At 42.2% G+C, this 19,392-nt stretch overlaps 1 protein-coding gene across 1 annotated transcript in view; it reads left to right on the top strand.

Annotated features, from left to right (window-relative positions):
- smtnb (smoothelin b) overlaps positions 1-19,392 on the top strand; it is a 118,409-nt gene that overhangs the window by 16,336 nt on the left and 82,681 nt on the right. Inside the window, exon 2 of the mRNA XM_055161464.1 lies at positions 7,279-7,428. The gene's annotated coding sequence lies outside the window, so the exon portion shown is untranslated. The remainder of the gene's footprint in view (positions 1-7,278; positions 7,429-19,392) is intronic.

Raw genomic sequence — 19,392 nt, forward strand, 5'->3', positions numbered from 1 at the left:
GTCTTTGTTACTCTACAGCAAATCAAGTAATCCAAAGTATTCAGATTACATTACTCACTTTAAGTAATTTAATGGATTACGTTACAAACTACATTTTGAGGTATGTAATCTGTAATCTGTAGGGGAATACATTTTAAAAGTCACCTTCCCAACACTGCACAGAAGTCAGTGCACTTGTTTCTTTTATTAAGTCATTTTAGATCAATATTGTGACTGAAAATGTGAAAATGACGACATGATGATCCCTGGGTGTAACAGAAACACCATCAGCCTTATTATGGAACATTCCAGGCAAAGAAATAACATAATAAGTGCATGTTTTAAATTGTGCAGTGTGCCTTGAAAAATCTATTTCTCGTTTTCAAACAGTTTTTTTTTTTACCGTATTAAACATAATTGTTGTGCTGTAAAACTGGATTGGTGCTGAGATTGAGGCTCTTCTACCTGTGGACTTGATCTGCAGCCTTCTGTGCATTCAAAATCATGTATCTGAAGTTCTGCATCATATTTCACAAATAATAATAACACAATTTTGACATGCATCTAAACTCTAAGTGGTGTGCTCTGATCTTTTGAACACTTAAGAGTCTCAAGTGAGTGGTTTTAAACAGCTGAGGTGAAGTGCGTTCACAACTTTAGCCTGTTTTACACAGCCGTATCCCACTGTTGTCTTTGCGATCGGAGATTTAAAATCTCATAAGATTCTCCTCATGTCTGTTTAAAGTTGTAAAAATTGTTTAAGACTGAAAAATCCTGTAGTGTGTAGTAATTGCTGTGCTGTAAAACTGGATGGTTGCAGAGTTCTTTTTGAACACATGGTCCTTCCGCTCGCAGTAGTGCAGCTCGTCTCTCCAGCTCCGGCTCTGTGAAGTGTCTGAGGCTCTCTCATGTCCTCTCTGCCCTGTAATCAGCTCTGGTTCTGGGGGCTGGGCTGACTCCTCCCTGGGCCTCAGCTCCGTACATCCAGACAGGTCTGTGGTGGCTTTGTCAACAGAGTCACACGGCGCTGTAGTTACAGGGCGGGGCGCTCCTGATAAAGGATAACAATAGAGTAAAGCACAACACTTAAACTAATGTAAACTGTCAACACAGTTTCCATCTCAAGCAGTTTTTTTAATTAAACTGTGCAGGACATGTTTCGATTTGCTGTGAGCCTGGGGTCCACCACAGGATCTCCTTTGGTCTTTTCAGATAGTTGGGTCCCAGCACACGCCATGAGGAGTTACAATGTTCCGAGAGCACAGACACAGTGGTGGTGGTCAAAGCTCTCAGTCTGATCTTTGTCTCTATCTCAGACCAACGTCCCACCATTTTGAGCTGCAACTTACGATCTTCTCCCCAATCAGAAATCCTGCCATGGACTTGAGTGCAGCATGTTTTTAGAATCCATCTTCCTGCTCTGTTAAAGTTTTGGTTTTTGTAAAAGTCCTCAATTAAAGGTGCTCTGTGCAACTTTTCTGGTGGTGAATTTGCACCTGTTTGTCTCTATGGAAATGTTTTTGCTTTTCCTGGAATTGACCAGAATATGATATTATACTTAGAACGTTGCCTGTTTTGACTTAGCCAATAAGAATGTGTCTGAGTGTGTACACATGCACATCAGTATCCTGGTTATCAGCCATATCCCGGCTCTGTCAGTATTCGGGTTACTGTGTTTACATGCGCACTGAGAAGCCGGGACACTCATATCCCCGTGTACATGATCAAATGGAGTATCCCGGTTTCTTGACATAATCTTACAAATCCGCGAGCACAAAAATTAACTTAAATCAGTTTAATTAACCAGAAAAAACAAACCATGAGCTCCTTTAGTGTTGGAAGCTGAGGAGGTTTAACCAGCGGTGAGGAGCTAGGAGATCTCCCACAATCCACTGCAGACATCAAACCCAACAGATTCTTCATTAAAATCTTCTGCATAAATAAACTCAACTTTACAACATATAAACCAGAATCACAGCAGGTTTGATAATGTAATTCAGCTCTGATCACATTTGTTTACGTTTTACAGAAATGAAATTTAAAACCACATGGCTCATTTACATAAACTGTTAGTGGTGATAAAATCAGCTCGATCCTTGGGCTACTGATGCGGTTCAGCTTCTGTCGGACTAAGGCTGCGTTCAGTCTGCACCTGAAGTGACCCAAATCTGATTTTTTTTGGCCCCTATGTTCCTGTGTCTGATCTTTTAATGACAGTCTGAATGACACAGATCCAGTTTTTTCAAATGTGACCCAGGACACTTGGATATGTGCTCCTGAAACTGATACATATCTGATCTTTTGACATGTGACTTCAGTGTGAACGGTCAAAGCGCATTCATCCACCTACACGTTATCAACAAGACACAAACGTCACTATTCTGCACTGAAGTAGGCGAAAATTGTTAATGAACTCTGTGTCACTGAAGTGAAGCACATCACCACTCACCACTCTCGGCTACATCTCCACATCCACACGTTCCTTTCAACGGACGTCGCTGCCGCTGCCCCACAAAACACCACGGCCAAAAACCTCGTCCTTCTCCTTCTCAATCTCCTCTTTAAAACAAGTAAGTTGTTCATGTTCTGGCTCCGGTACGAGAGGAACTTTAAAATCTCCAGGTGCTCAATGCTGCGTCCATGTTTGGACAACTTCTGTAAACACAGAGCACGCTCGCTGAGGTTGACGTCGTCGTGTCTCCAGTGCACATGTGGGACACTTTTGGGCCATTTAATGTTCACACTGGAGTCACATACAAGTCACATTTAATTGGAAATGTGAATGACCTCGCAAAAACATCAGATTTCACAAAAAATCGGAATTGAGCATTAAGCCCTGCAGTCTGAACGTAGCCCAAAAGACATGACTCAGTGGATTATGTGTGTTCTTTTTGTGACAGAAGAGGTGCTGATGATGGTGAGTCTGTTCTGTGCGTGTATCCTACAGGAGATAGTTCATGTTTTAGCTTTTCAGCGATCATACAAGTGCAGATTGTACATGTGCAGGTTTAGCGCAGCTTTTTTATTCTACAGTCATTTCACTCATGTTGGTCACTTTATTCATGTCGGTCACTGTATTTATGTCGGTCACTTTATTTATGTCGGTCACTTTATTTATGTCGCTACTGTTGCGGTGAAAAGACTGAAAAGTGTTTGTCTTTTGGATGCATGCGCACTCAACTTTACGTTGCAGTAACCAGGATACTTTGTATACATGCCACAGTATCCCGGTTACTATCAGAATATACCAGCTACAGTATCCCAGTTATGGCAGTGTCCCGGTTTCTAATAACTGGGACACTGCCATAACTGGGATACTGAAACCAGGATACTGTGTATACATGCATCATAAAGAAACTGGGATACTCAAAAAACCCGATCATAACCGGGATACTGATGTGCATGTGTACACACTCATTGTTTGTTGAAAAGAAATATGAGTGAGGTTTTGTCCTGACTACATGCTGATTGGCAGACACATCCCTTATCATCAGAAAGCCCACTAGTCAGAAGGCCCACTAGTCAGAAGGCCCACTAGTCAGAAATTGGTTTGTCAGCAACATTTCTCTTGAACAATTGAATGTATATTTGATGAAAGCAACAGGGAATAATCCCTGGATATCAGGGAAGAATTAGTAAACTTTTGGATGTTTACCAATTCAAAATGGCTGCAACATCAACATTTTTAGAGATATTGACAGGAAAACGCATAATCATGCATAACATCATTAGCTAAGGCCAACATGACTTCATTTGTTGGTTTATAAACCCACCAATGCTATATTAAAAGAAAAAGATTTAAAATAAAATTGAAATGAAGGTTGTAGAGCTCGAATTACTGAACATTTTACAAGTTGTTGCCTGAAAATCAGACAATTATTAACCCTGTTCCACTTAAGACAGACATTTCCACCCAAATCATTATTTCCTCCAACATTTTTGCTGTATTTTAAGGGTTTAATATATTTATTACTTTTTATATTTACTTTTTAAAATATTTTAAACTTGAAATACAATTTCATTTGTAAGAATTTGTAACACGACCTGAACATGGATTTTCTGACTAGAGGCTCTTCTGATGATAAGGCTGACCCCGAGAGATAACCACACAGAAAGGCCCCACCTGGAGACTCGTACTACTCCACTATTGTCTCAGACCTCAGTTTAACCTTATGCAATGAAAGAGGATCCCAATAAATGTCCAAATATTTCCTGCTTTTGGGAATACACTGACTATGAATATACTGCAGTTATAAATGTTCCATATTTGGCTTTGTCTGTGGAACATATTTGATTCCCCAGTGTGACGCGTCTGTCCTGACCTTTAGTTTAAATCTCTCCGCTCCTGCGCTGACGGGGCAGGTGGAGGAGCGCGAGGGTCTTGCTCAAAGGTGGTGGCGGGCGGGGGTATTTGTGCAGCTGACGTCGGAGCGGAGCGGTTGAGGGTTAAACTCCCAGAGCCCCAGGTTTACGGCCCTCCGCGCTCCCATTCATCTGTCTGAAGCCGGCTGGGGCCCCATAAACAACCAGGCGAAAGGGGAGGGTGTAAAACAAGCTGCAAAGAAACAACAGATTATTCATGGAAGATTTCACTGTTATTATTGTGAAGAGATGAGATTTTAGAAGGACGATATGTTCAAGTCTCAGTCTCATTCTCATTGGTTGCAGGTGCTGACCATTCAGATCACAGAAACACATTTTAGGTTTAAACCAACTGGATTTCAGCGTTGAAACTGGCAACACAAATGAGACTTGTGAGGCTCATTCTGCTTTCTGATTGGTTAATCGTTTTGAGAACCAAGACACAAAATAGTACCATAAATCCAGCAGACTTCATAGGTCCGGGTTTTACTGTAAACATGAATCAGGATTTATTGAAAAATGTGTTTAAAGATGTAACTTTTCTGGTAGACCTCCTTGTCGCCATGGAGATTGTATTGCCTTTCCAATGTTCCACAGTATGGCATTATTCTTACCGTATTTTCCGGGCTATTAGACACTCTGGATTATAAGACGCATGTCATTAAATGGTCTATTTTCAAACTTTTTTCACAAATAAACCGCACCAGACTTTAAAGGAAACCCAACAGTGTGATGGGTGAGTGGTTTTGTTTGTTTGTGGCGTTCACGGTCACTCTGGGCTTTGTTCAGTTAACCAAATTAAAAACATTATTAATTGAAGAGGAGACATGTCCACACAGCATGATTTAGTCCTCTTAAATCCTGGTTTAGTCCTGGTTTAGTCCTGGTTTAGTCCTGGTTTAGTCCTGGTTTAGTCCTGGTTTAGTCCTGGTTTAGTCCTGGTTTAGTCCTGGTTTAGTCCTGATTTAGTCCTGGTTTAGTCCTGGTTTAGACCTGGTTTTAGACCTGTTTAGACCTGGTTTAGTTTCCAGCAATGATTGGAATTACTGAGAAAAAAAAAAGCCCAAAATGTGAAAACAGGGAAATACCTCTGTGTAATCCATTTATTTTAACAAAGTAACTGTAATCCAATTACCACTCACTGAAACAGTAACTGAATACAGTTACTCATAATTTGTACTCTGATTATGTAACTCCGGTACATGTAATCTGTTACTCCCCAACACTGTCCATTCTTTCCACCTCTGAAATGGAACCATCAGGAACCACCAGACAGAGGAGCTCAGAGTCAAAGTGTAATCAAAAGAAATAGAAAAGAAATCATAAAAAATAAAAGCGAGTGAGAAACACGTTACAGTGGAAAGTAAAAGGGGAGTTGCGTGGTGCAGCTGCTTAAACATGTGCCCTACAGCGGGAGGGTCTGAGGAGCTTTGACCATGACCTTTGACCCCTCCCCACAGGAAGCACACATCAGCTGACTTCCTGGTGGACAGTCCGCTTTCATCCTGTCCGATACTTTTAAGCGGCTGGACGAGATTTTGAAGAGTAAAAATGGTCTTGCCCCAGTACACGTGTATTTTCTAAGCAGCTCTTTGGGTCAAAAGTGAAGTGCACTGTTAGTGTACAAGTCGTTGTTAGCATGCTAGTTGATGTTAGCGTGCTAGTTGATGTTAGCGTGCTAGTTGCATGGATCTATTAAAATAACTGGATACAGTGTTGCTGCTTGTAGCTGCCTCCAGTTGATGTAGTGTCACTCACTGGAACTTCAGCGGGAAAAACCCCATGGACCGAGAGAAGATTTTTCTCATAGAGGCAATGTAATCACAGACTGCTCGTGTTCGTCTGACAGGGACCTACAACTTTCAAAAATTTTGGATTTTGTGGTGATTTTACCTATTTTTAGATCATAAACTTTTTCTCAGCTCAAAATCCTTCAGTTGTCTTAAAAAAAGGCTTTATAATCGTTAGCTCTAGCTCCACTCTAGCTCCGCTCGCTCTGATTGGTCAAAGCGATCACATGATACACGAACCTGTGCACCGTGCATGCGTTCGTGTGCGTTCGCGTGTGTCTGCGGGAGAAAAGAGCACTACTGCGCATGCTCGGGCGGCCCACAGCCACCGGAAGTACCTCGCCGGGCTAAAGGCGAATCTGGGATCATGCACCACTGAGTTCAGCCCATTGACTTGAATGGGCGGCCATTATGGAACCTGGGGGCTCGGCTAGTTGCTGTTAGCATGCTAGTTGTTGTTAGCATGCTAGTTGATGTCAAAACTCTTATTTGGCTTCTGAAGTAGTGTCTAATTGTTAAACGTTTTTATCCTCCACAAAGTAGTAAGTTCTCTGTTAGCATTCTGGTTGTTGTTAACAGTGCTGGGGAAACTGTGCTGTGGCCTCTGAAAGTTGCATCAAATTGTAAAGTGTTTGTTTTTTTTTTTTTTTTTTTTTTTTTAACATGAGCAAACCAGGAAATGTTCTGTTAGTATACTAGTTGTTGTTAGTAAACCCCACAGTGGCATCTGAAAGTTGCATCAAATTGTTAAGGTTTTTTTTTCTTCACAAAGCTGGAAGTGCGCTGTTAGCATGCTAATTGTTGTTGGCAAACTGCACAATGGCCCCTGAAAGTAGTGAAAGTGTTTATAAACTCATGAATCATGAAGATGCTCTGACTGCATTCAGACTAACAGAAGAACTTTGACCTCAGTGAATGGTTTTAAATGAACTAGATCTGTTTTTCATGTTTTAAAGACACTAAAAATGAGGTACAGCACCTTTAATATCATTCCCAGCCTGTCCGCCGTATTCCCGGCGTCCCCCTCATGTGTCGTAAAGAGTCGGAACAGTCGGAGTCCTGGGGATGTGAGGGTGGATGTGGAAACGCTCTCTGCACATCTCTGCAGCTCTGTGCTCTTTTAACCCACTGTGTGTTTGTTTCACAGGAGCCGGAGAGCGCCAGAGCCCCGAGCCAGAGAGCGCCAGAGCCCCGAGCACAGAGAGCGCCAGACCCCCGAGCACAGAGAGCACCAGAGACCCGAGCGCCACAGCCCCGAGCACAGAGAGCCAGCACGCACCAGACACTCACCACACAGGTACACACATCTTTATTTCACATTTTTTAAAGTAAATTACAAGAATGGAAATAACAAAAATGATTCAGGCTAAAAACAGTAACTGTAGGAAAATTGGTTATAGGCAACATATTCTTACAGATATATATCTTATCTTGGAACACTCATTGATTCAAAATTGAGTTTTGACGATGATTGTTCTGCTGTTTGTAAAAGAGGCACCAGCACCTTGACTGTCTGAGAAAGTTTTCCTTTTACCGTGTAGACAGAACCATGATGACACTGTTTTATAAAACATTTATGGAATCAGTTTTAATGTTTTCATTGGTCTCTTGGTTTGGGAGCATTTCTACTAAAAACAAGAACTCCCTGAATCAGTCAGTTAAATGAGTGAGGTGATTGTTCATCCTCAGAGCCGCTGGACTCTCTGGACTCGAGATACTTACAGAGGACGTCCCAGAGGATTTTAAAAGACGTGCAACATCCACTAAACTCAGAGTTTCAGCTGCTTCTCTCTGGTCAGAGACTTTTAGTCCCAAGATCTAGAACAAATCATTTTAAAAGGAGCTTTGTTCCGGCTGCTATCGTACTTATGACTAAACTGTAATCTATTTTCTCAGATTGTGTGTTTTTAACATATTTAATATTTATTGTGATTTTAGCCAAGCGTGATGGATGAATTTAACTAATTGTTTATAGAACAAACCATTCTGCACTGGAGCACTGTAACACTTTATTTTGTAATTGTGTTTTTATACTTGTTTTGTGGATGAGTGAAATGTGAAATGTGGGGCCTGCCTCTCAAATCTGCAAAGCAAATTTACTTACGGGCACGAATAAATCAACCTGACCTAACCTAACCAGTGTCTTGCCCAGGGGCACAACCACAATATAAAGGACATGGTTTAAAACTGGGGAAAACACTCAGGTTTTTTACTGCTGAGAAATCCTTTGAGAAACATGAATTCTTACAGTGAGTGGGTTTGAGAGATGGATACACTTAAAGACATGCAACTAGCAGCTTAACAACTCACTTCCTGATTCTCAGACAATAAAAATACTTTATAATTTGATGCAAACAGCACACAGCTGATTTCATTTTGCTTATAGCTTATTTTATTTCAAGAGCTGCTTACACAATATATCTGTACAAGACACATACATGGACAAACTCAAGTACATTCACTTCAGTGTCATACTGTGGAACATTCCAGACAAAACAATCCTTCGAACTTTTAGGCTACGTTCACACTGCAGCCTGAAGTGACCCAAATACGATTTTTTGGCTCCTATGTGACCTGTATCTGATCTTTTAATGACAGTCTGAACGACACAGATCCAGTTTTTTCAAATGTGACCCAGGACACTTGGATATGTGCTCCTGAAACTGATACATATCTGATCTTTTGACATGTGACTTTAGTCTGAACGGTCAAAGTGCATTCATCCACCTACACGTTATCAACAAGACACAAACGTCTCTATTCTGCACTGAAGTAGGCGAAAATTGTTAATGAACTCCGTGTCACTGAAGTGAAGCACATCACCACTCACCACTCTTGTCTACGTCTCCACATCCACACGTTCCTTTCAACGCACTGCCCCACAAAACACCACGGCCAAAACCCTCGTCCTTCTCCTTCTCAATCTCCTCTTTAAAACAAGTAAGTTGTTCATGTTCTGGCTCCGGTACGAGAGGAACTTTAAAATCTCCAGGTGCTCAATGCTGCGTCCATGTTTGGACAACTTCTGTAAACACAGAGCACGCTCTCTGCGGTTGACGTCGTCGTGTGGGACACTTTTGGGCCATTTAATGTTCACACTGGAGATCACATACAAGTCACATTTAATTGGAAATGTGAACGACCTCACAAAACGGATTTCACAAAAAAAATCCAAATTGAGCGTTAAGCCCTGCAGTCTGAACGTAGCCTTAAATAGTATGAAACACCATTGACATTGTCACTGGCTCTTGGCTTAGAAAAGTTGGAAAGAAAGACAAATTATTAAGATTATTAAGCTTTCAGAAGAAGATTAGATTTTATAATTACTGTACATGATCATTGACAACAACTGTGATCCAACTTTGTCTCATTCTCAGTTTATGTTCAGACCCTCTCAGAGGCTGCACTAGCACTGACTCATGACCCTCACCGTTATGGCCGTGGTGGTGGTGGGCTGCAGAAGTGCATGTTATTGAACCTGTAATTGTCCGTGCACAAGTTGAGCATTGAACGCTGAGCTCTGGTCAGCTTTATTACTACTTCTCCATGAGATCATAGGCACGTCTCATATCCCCTGTGAGCCTGTCCAAACACGCCTCAAAGGGCCCCTTCTCCAGGGGCCGGTCAGGGGGTCAGGCACCATCGGCCCCTCATCACACCTCATTATGTGTGTGCTGAGTTTTAGCCTAACGAATCCGAGCTGAGGGTTTAAGTGTTAGCCAATAAAGAGCTGTGAATAGAGCCTTGATGGAGGAGTGAATATGAGCCATTCACCTGCTGTTTGTACACAAGAGCCAGGCTTAAGAACACACACACACACACACACATAAACACACACACACACATAAACACACACACACACACACACATAAACACACACACCAGAGCAGCTCCATCAGAACTCAGAGCTTCATCAGAGCAGGTCCTACGCTCACCAACACTGGGCCTCAGCTGTTAGAAATCACTTTTTATGAAGTTAAAGGAGAAATGTTAAGGAGCGTATTGTACGAGCACAAAGGGAAATCTGTATCCCGTATCCTTCAGTGTTTAAAACTAGTTTTGCACCACTGTGTAACGTGAAATAATTAATATAAAAATAAAATATTAAAGAAGACATGATCTGCAAACATCTGGTATTTTATATTAGAGAATAATATAAACCCTTCTCCTCATTTATTGATCTAAAACAGATGAATATTATTAGAAACAGTTCTGTTAACTTCCTCCTGTTCACTTCGCTCTGGATTGGTTCATGCCTATTATGAAGAGGCAGTTTTTCAGTTCTGATACTGATTTCGATACTATAGCTTTAATTGTCTGTCAGTATCATCCAGTACCAGGGCAGAGAGTGAAACCACATTTATTTCCTTTAAACTAAAATAAAATAAGGCAGAGCTGATCCAAACGTGTGTTGGAGAGAGTTCTGAAGTAACTACAGAACAACTTTGTGTAAATAAAAGTTCAAACATTCTGAGAGTTTACAGTGACAGTAAAGAGTCTTATTACATAAATGTATTTGTCCAAGCAGGATATCGGCTGAACCGATATTTGGGAGCCAATATCCAATCTAGCAGATGTTTCAGTGTGGCTGCAGACACCAGTATAGGATCAGTGTATCTTTTCTTCATCGTGGTATTTCACCGTAACAGGAAACGGTTTTTCATTGACATGTTTTTGTCAATAAAAAGTGACATTTTTGAAGTCTGAAGTCTGCAGAGATGAACTGTGATTAAACAAAGAGCGGATGAGCTCTGTTGTCACATGATTAAAAGCTCATAAAAGTGCATCTTACATAAAAAAGCCCCTTTAATGTCTGATGTTTGTAATTACGAAAACCATTAACCAACAGATGAGGTCAAGAGTTTTTCTGAAGCCTCCATGTTTTAATTATGTCATGTTCTTGTCAGAGCTTCTGTCTGTTTGCCAGATGTGTCCAGATGTAGTTCTGCTCAGAAGTGTTGGTTCAAATAACTCCAAGTTTTAAACCATGCTCTAATGCTGTTACCTCCTCAAAAACACACCTGGACTTGTGTTTTGTTTCATTCACACATCTGAGTAGCCCTTTATTATTAGTCTGTCTACATCTCCAAAGCTCAAAATGCTCTGTTCCACCTTGTGATGTCATGACCTCTCTACCTAATCATCCAGATAATTGCAGTGAAGGTGTATGGAGTTTAAAAACACATTGAATCCTGTACTGACACATGACATCACAGGGTGGATCAGAGTTTTCAGTTTGAGAACTTGGTGTAAATGTGCAGAAGAAATGGAAAAAACTCCTATAAGAACAAGTGTTGGTGACGCACTGATGTAACGTTAATGAAAGCTAATAGTTACACTCCTGCAGCCTGAGGGCCCTTGTGTCTGTGATCCTGTGGCCCCTGAGCAGCCACAGCCACACCTTTATCTAAATCCAGCTGATCCCAGAACAGCTCCAGTCCGCCTTTATTGTGGCATCTCCTCTGCCCCACAACGTGCCACTTACATCGGGTTAGCGGGAGGCTGAGCGGGAGGCTGAGCGGGAGGAGAGCGGAGCGGGAGAGTGAGCGGGAGAGTGAGCGGGAGAGTGAGCGGGAGAGTGAGCCGGAGAGTGAGCCGGAGGTGAGCCGGAGGGTGAGCCGGAGGGTGAGCCGTAGGGTGAGCCGTAGGGTGAGCCATAGGGTGAGCCGTAGGGTGAGCCGGAGGGTGAGCCGTAGGGTGAGCTGGAGGGTGAGCCGTAGGGTGAGCTGGAGGTCAGGATCCAGGACCACCTCAGAAAACCCCAGAGCCCGTGGAGGAAAGCTGCTGCTGGGCCTTCTAAACAAAGAGCAGGGCGTGATGTGGTGCTGAAAATAACCGAGGGACCTCAAACGCACCACAGTACAAACGCTCGGGTTTACACTGAAGGAGCCAGTGTCCGGCCAGAGCATTCTTGGGCAAAGTGTAACTGAAAAAGCAGTGATTTAAGTGTGGTATGTGCTCAGCCTGTTCTGTCTTTAGACACCAGTGTAAACATGTGAGGATGAGGGAAGTTAAAGGGGGTCATTTCAGTTGATGTCATTTAAAGGTGCACTGTACAACTATTGTGGCTCAGGGTGCTGCTTTGCTCGGAATGTTCCACAATATAGAATTAGTCCATTATAGCAGTACAGCATTCTACTCTTGGAGAAAGATTCAGTCAAGAAGGAAATTAAAGAAGTGTTTCTGTGCAAGACACTGTCCAAGAGTTTGTTTTCATACCTGATAGTTTCGCGCTCTTCCTCAGAGTCCTAATAACATAAATTATCTGAAGACCACATGAACTTACCACAACATTAGCTGGAGATGTAGACAGACTAATCATAAAAGATTACTCAAACATGTGAGACAAAATACAATTCCAGGTCTGTTTTTGAGGAGGTAACCACATTATAACGACTTGAAGCTCACAACAGTCCATTTTGTGTAATACAGGAGCTTTAAATCACAATATTCATCTGAAACGACTTAATAAAACAAACAAGTCCGCTGATTTCCACATTAGAAATCTGCAGAGCTGACGTCAATGTAAACGTCATCAGAAAAAGATGAAGTTTGTTTAAAAAATGAGATCCGAAACCGATAGTTCACGTTAAGGAGTCGTTCAAAAGAGTCGTTTTTTCCCCAAACGTCACATGGCTGTTCTAGAGCACCACAGATGTCCTCGTCCAAAAGTCACATTTCTGCTTCTTTGCTTCTGAGAAATTCCTTCCATTGTTGACAGAATAAATATGTGCAAAGAAGGCCCACTTTTAAAATAATCTGGGGATGTGAGGTTGGAAGTAGTTAAAAGGGAACGGATATTTCAAATCTTCAGGAATCACACACACACACAGTCCTTACATGGTCAGAGGTGGAGAGTACTCAGTTTACTCAAGTAATTGTAAAGAAATTGTATTTTTCAGAGTACTTTTTTACTAGCGTAGCATAGTGGTTCCACTCATGTTTTAGTCCTGGTTTAGTCCTGGTTTAGACCTAGTTTTTAGTCCTGGTTTAGTCCTGGTTTAGACCTGTCCTGGTTTAGTCCTGGTTTAGTCCTAGGTTTTAGTCCTGGTTTAGTCCTGGTTTAGACCTGTTTTAGTTCTGGTTTAGTCCTGGTTTAATCCTGTTTTAGTCCTGGTTACATCCTAATTTTTAGTTCTGGTTTAGACGTGTTTTAGTCCTGTTTTTATTCTGTTTTAGTCCTGGTTCAGTCCTAGTTTTTAGTTCTGTTTTAGTCCTATTTAGCCCTGTTTTAGTCCTAGTTCAGTCCTGGTTACATCAAAATTTTTAGTTCTGGTTTAGACCTGTTTTGTCCTGGATTAGTTCTGTTTTAGTCCTGCTGTGGTCCTGTTTTAGACCTGTTTTAGTCCTAGTTCACTCCTGGTTACATCCTAATTTTTAGTTCTGGTTTAGACTTGTTTTAGTCCTGGTTTAGTCCTGGTTTTTATCCTGTTTAAGTCCTAGTTCAGTCCTGGTTACATACTAGATTTTAGTCCTGGTTTAGTCCAGGAATCATTTTTGGAGACCTGTATATGTGAGTTGGGTTTTGGGGTCAGAAAGTCTTAATAATAGATTGTCCTTCAGTAATATTTGAAGGTTTTGAGTTTCTTTGGTGTTTGTCCTTGAGATCTGCTCATGTGTGTAGTACATGTACTTATGTACTAGTACTGAGCAACACTTCCCCTGACCACTTCGTCATGTTATAACATTGCTCCCTCATCAGAAATAAATCTGAAAAGGTTTTAGAGTCGTCCATTTATGTTGTGTGCAATGCCCCGCTCACATGTTTATGTATTACTTCATAATTTTTTTAGAAAAAAAAAAAGATATTTGGTCACAAATGTTTTTATCACTTCCTCCCGATTGACCCCAACTCTGGTCCCTGGTCTGGTCCCTGGTCTGGTCTCTGGTCTGGCCCTTGGTCTGGTCTCTGGTCTGGTCTCTGGTCTGGCCCTTGGTCTGGTCCCTGATCTGGTCCTTGGTCTGGTCCCTGGTCTGGCCCTTGGTCTGGCCCTTGGTCTGGCCCTTGGTCTGGTCTCTGGTCTGGTCCCTGGCCCTGATTTCTCTCCTGATTTGGCCCCTGATTTTACTCCTGATTTGTCTCCTGGTTGGCCCCTAGTGCTGGCCCCTGGTATGGTCCCTGATTTGTCTCCTGATTTGGCCCCAGCTTGTGGCCCTTGTTTGGCCCTTGTACACTGACCATGAGCAGGGTTTTTCTGGATCAGACCTCTCCCTGTACCAGAGCTGTGGGGTTTTCCCAGGCCCAGGTCCCTGAGGGCCCGTCCACACACTGTAAACACGGACACTACATTCATACTTTTCATTTTACTCTGAACTGGAGCCTCTGTTTTCTCCTGTGTCATTAAACAATCACTGTTTCTCAGAGTGGAGTCAATTAACTATAACTCGTTACTTTGTTTGAAGACAAAGTACTCGACACATACTATACTACTATACTATACTTCTATATTACTACACTACTATACTATACTTCTATACTACTATATTACTATACTACTATATTACTATTCTACTATACTACTATTACTACTATACTACTATTACTACTATGCTACTATTACTATTATACTACTTTACTACTATACTACTACACTACTATAATACTATATTACTATACTATACTTCTATACTACTATATTATTATACTACTTTACTACAACTACAGTTTGATGTTTTCCAAGTTTCAAAACACCACATAGATTTTTTTCATTTTGACTGATTTCCAGTTAAATGTAAATATACTTGAACAAAGTTGAATTCAAAATTTAACTAATTTAACACACAGATAAGGTTTTTTAAAGAGGGTCATCAGCAAATGCCTATAAAATAAGATCTACCTTTAAAGTGGGACTAAAGGCACAAACTCCACCCACAACCATGTGGAGGACTAAAGAGGGGAGTGGGGAACAGTGTGACTCTTCAGATCGCCCCTGCAGCCACATGTTTGTGATTGGAAACACTTGTCTGTAACCAGGACAGTCCTGTGTGATGTCACATAGTACCACAAAACTGCAAAATGGCCAAAGAAATGACCAGGAGTCATAGGCAATACTAATAAAACATCACATTACTCAGTTTAGAAGCAAAAAGTGGAAACGTGATTATAAAGCGTTAATCAGGAAGTGCGTGTTAGCTTGCTAGTTGTTGTTAAGCCTTACCGTCACAGTAAATTCTTCATTAGTTTCTGAAAGTCACGAAAAGCTCTCATAAACTCACTGCACTGCAATTTCTCTGATCTGGCCAAGATTTTAAAACTTATCAGATTATTCATCTTGTTTTCAGCTTTATTTTTTACTTACTAGTTCTGAGACTGCTTCATTCTGGTCTAGAGAGAGTTTATTTTCAGATAACTTGTAAAATTATTTGTCCATGCAGCAAGATCATTTCACTAGTGTTAAGTCATTTTCTGATAGATTTAAATTTTTATATCTTAAGCTTTTACTGTTTAAAATGAATTTGTTCTGTTTTTCACATTTTTAAGGCGGTAAAAGTCCAATACGCCGCCTAAAAACCTCCAGATTTCAGGTTTCAGACTCTTTGGCACTTTGAATAACCTGAGCTTCTGGAGCAGGCTGTGATCATTTGATTTGTAAATGACGGGAGCCCGGGCAGGACATTTGTCACCGGGACTGTTCTGTTCCATTGTACTGGGCAAATCTACCTCGTTTTTACACCAGATGCCCTTCCTTATACTACCAGACACACGCTGTGACTAGAGTGGACGTGCGGCTGAAGTGTCTTGCTCATTGACACAAGCTCCTCTCTGGTTCCAGGCAGATGCCACTGCTACATCTGGGAAATTAAAGGAATAACTTCAAATTCAGAAAGATTTAGTTTCAACATGTTTAAAATGTCATTTCCCCAACTGTCTTGTATTTTACTATTCCAACGTTTCACATGTTTATGTATGAGCTTTAAAGAGCCACTATCACACTCTTCTCTCACCTCTGTTCTAGTGTTGTCTCCTCGTCACACACCTCCAGTTGTGTTTGTTTCATTCACATGTTTAAAGAGATAGTTCGGGATTTTTGACATAAATCTGTATGTCATCCCCGTGAGCAGTGTCGTGCATCCACACTGACTTACCCCCGACAGCATCCGGTGAACCGAGATACTGGCTGTTTTCGGTGCTGACAAAAGTAGTCCGGCAAGTTGTGCTGGGGACTGTATAATAAAGTGTTTTTCTTCTCAAAACATGTATTTAAAAGAGTGATACATTTGCATCACAAAACCATCGTTGCCTAAAAAGTCAGACCTCATTATCGCTTGGCACTATTTTCTTTCCGTTCGTATCACTGCGCACTGCCGTCAGGTGACAGCCGCGCACGGATCCATCACTTTGTTCAGTTGTTTGTCAGTGTTTACATGCTCAGACCGCATTATATAAACTTGTATAAGATACATAAGAATATATCTAAAAAATGGTGCGAACTCTTGATTATCCAGGCTGTAACAACAAAAATCTGTCTGAATCTCCACACACATTTCACTGTTTTCCTGTCACAGACTTTGCGCTGAGGAAACTTTGGCTTCTTGCCTTTGGCTTCAATGTGGAAACCAAACCAGGTAAGAACGAAGAAGTGCCGCTGTGTTTACAAGTGGACAGGTGATGAAGAATCAGCTGTAACTCTGTGTGCAGTAAATCACTCAGTGTCATATCACCAGTGAAGCTTCTACAAAACATAACTTTATAAGTCGACTGTTATTACTATTGTAAATGTCTCGTACACTATTGGCAGCAGCTACGTGGACGTGTGGATGATTCATGTTTCTATTAGTCGTCCATGCTTCAGTCACAGTGGAGGCTCTATGTTCGCTGTATATGAGTTTATAAATGACGTGATGGTGATTGTGGCTCACTCGGTCTCTCACGGCTCCAGCTTCAACTTGTACCACTTCTCTGTCTCTCTTCTCTCTCTGCTCGTTCTAACTCCATCTGGTGAAATTCAGCATCAGTATATTTGGGTTCATAAAGATCTCCCCTTGGCTTTGTGGTAAAGGCAAAGTCTTTATTGTCGGTGTCGTAATCAGACATGTTGTCGCTAACATTCTGAGCAGTAAACAAAGTGAACCAGGCGCGGCTGTCACCTGACGGCAGTGCACAGTGATACGAACGGAAAGAAAATAGTGCCAAGCGATAATGAGGTCTGACTTTTTAGGCAACGATGGTTTTGTGATGCAAATGTATCACTCTTTTGAACACAGATTGTTTTGAGAAGAAAAACGCTTTATTATACTGTCCCCAGACAACTTGCTGGAATACTTTCATCAGCACCAAAAACAGCCAGGATCTCAGTTCACCGGACGCTGTCGGTGTTAACACACTAACTCTGCACATTTAGGCTGAGTTCTTCTCTCAAACTGAAAACACTCCACACTTCCACCTTGTGATGAGTAAAATTATAAAATATAAAATAATATAATATAAAATAATATAATATAAAATAATAAAATATGTTTATTTTGTCAAAATGAGCTGGTCAGAGTCGAGTAAAGAGGCGTATGTGGCCCTGGAGCTGACAGCGCCCAGGTCTGAGTTAACTTAAACTACCACTACATGACATGATAAGGTGAAACAGGACATTTTGAGCTTTAGAGATGCAGACAGAATAATATTCAAGTGTTACTCAACCATGAATGACCCAGAACATAACTCCAGGTGTGTTTTTGAGGAGGTACAGCATTATTCTGGTTTAAATTCCACAGGTGTCAGTTGTGTGATGTTGGACCTTCAGGCTCAATTCATGCAATTTTATCAAATCAAAATCCAGTGGTTTCAATAAGAACAAAATATATTAATCAGCTTTTTGGGTTTTTTTTTTTAAGTTGTAATTGGTCCATATGCAGGGAGAAAAAAGACTCGTCTTCTCTGACTTGGCTGAGTGAGATGATTGACACTCACCCACAGCTCGGAGCAGCAGGACTCTGGAGGATGTTTGGAGAGGAGCTTCCTGTTTGTGGGAGACACTTCCTGTCTGTGTCCTACTAATCTCCTCTGTTTATTTAGTTTTTTGTTTTGTTTGTTTATTTGAGGAGGGACCGTTTACACAAATAGACACAGTAATATTCAGTGCTAATGTCCGAGCTAAATGAGCATCATGTAAACACGACTCATGCACAAGTGACGTCCCTGATCTGGAGCTGAACCAGGAAGTACAGCAGCCTGCAGGAAATGCTCATGTCTCCTCTAGTCTCCACTCTCCTCCACTCTCCTCCACTCTCCTCCACTCTCCTCTTCACTCTCCTTCACTCTCCTTCGCTCTCCTCTCCTCCACTCTCCTTCACTCTCCTCTCCTCCACTCTCCTCCACTCTCCTCCACTCTCTCTCCTCCACTCTCCTCCGCTCTCCTCCACTCTCCTTCACTCTCCTCACTCTCCTCCCCTTCACTCTCCTCCACTCTCCTCCGCTCTCCACTCTCCTCTCCTCCACTCTCCTCCACTCTCCTCCACTCTCCTCCACTCTCCTCCGCTCTCCTCTCCTCCACTCTCCTCTCTCCTTCACTCTCCTCCACTCTCCTTCACTCTCCTCACTCTCCTCCACTCTCCTCCACTCTCCTCCGCTCTCCTCTCCTCCACTCTCCTTCACTCTCCTCTCACTCTCCTCACTCTCCTCCGCTCTCCTCTCCACTCTCTCTCCTCCACTCTCCTCCACTCTCCTCCTCACTCTCTCTCCTCCACTCTCCACTCTCCTCCGCTCTCTCTCTCCTCACTCTCCTCTTCACTCTCCTCCTCCACTCTCCTCCACTCTCCTTCCACTCTCCTCTTCACTCTCTCCTCCACTCTCCTTCACTCTCCTCTCTCTCCTCCACTCTCCTTCCACTCTCTCTCTCTCCTCTCCTCTCCTTCACTCCTCCACTCTCTCCTTCACTCTCTCTCCTCCACTCTCCTCCACTCTCCTCCACTCTCCTTCACTCTCCTCTCCTCACTCTCCTTCACTCTCCTCCTCACTCTCCTCCACTCTCCTCCACTCTCCTTCACTCTCCTCCTCCACTCTCTCCTCCTCTCTTCACTCTCCTCCTCCACTCTCCTCCACTCTCCTCCTCTCCTCCTCTCCTCCACTCTCCTCCACTCTCCTCTCTCCTCCATCTCTCTCCTTCACTCTCTCCCTCTCTCCTCCACTCTCCTCTCCACTCTCCTCACTCTCCTCCACTCTCCTCACTCTCCTCCTTCACTCTCACTCTCCTTCACTCTCCTCCTCCTCTCCTCCACTCTCCTTCACTCTCCTCCACTCTCCTCACTCTCCTTCACTCTCCTTCACTCT

Source organism: Boleophthalmus pectinirostris, unplaced genomic scaffold, assembly GCF_026225935.1.
Source record: "Boleophthalmus pectinirostris isolate CB_2022bp ecotype Guang Dong unplaced genomic scaffold, ASM2622593v1 HiC_scaffold_4, whole genome shotgun sequence".
Taxonomy (NCBI): Eukaryota; Metazoa; Chordata; class Actinopteri; order Gobiiformes; family Gobiidae; genus Boleophthalmus; species Boleophthalmus pectinirostris.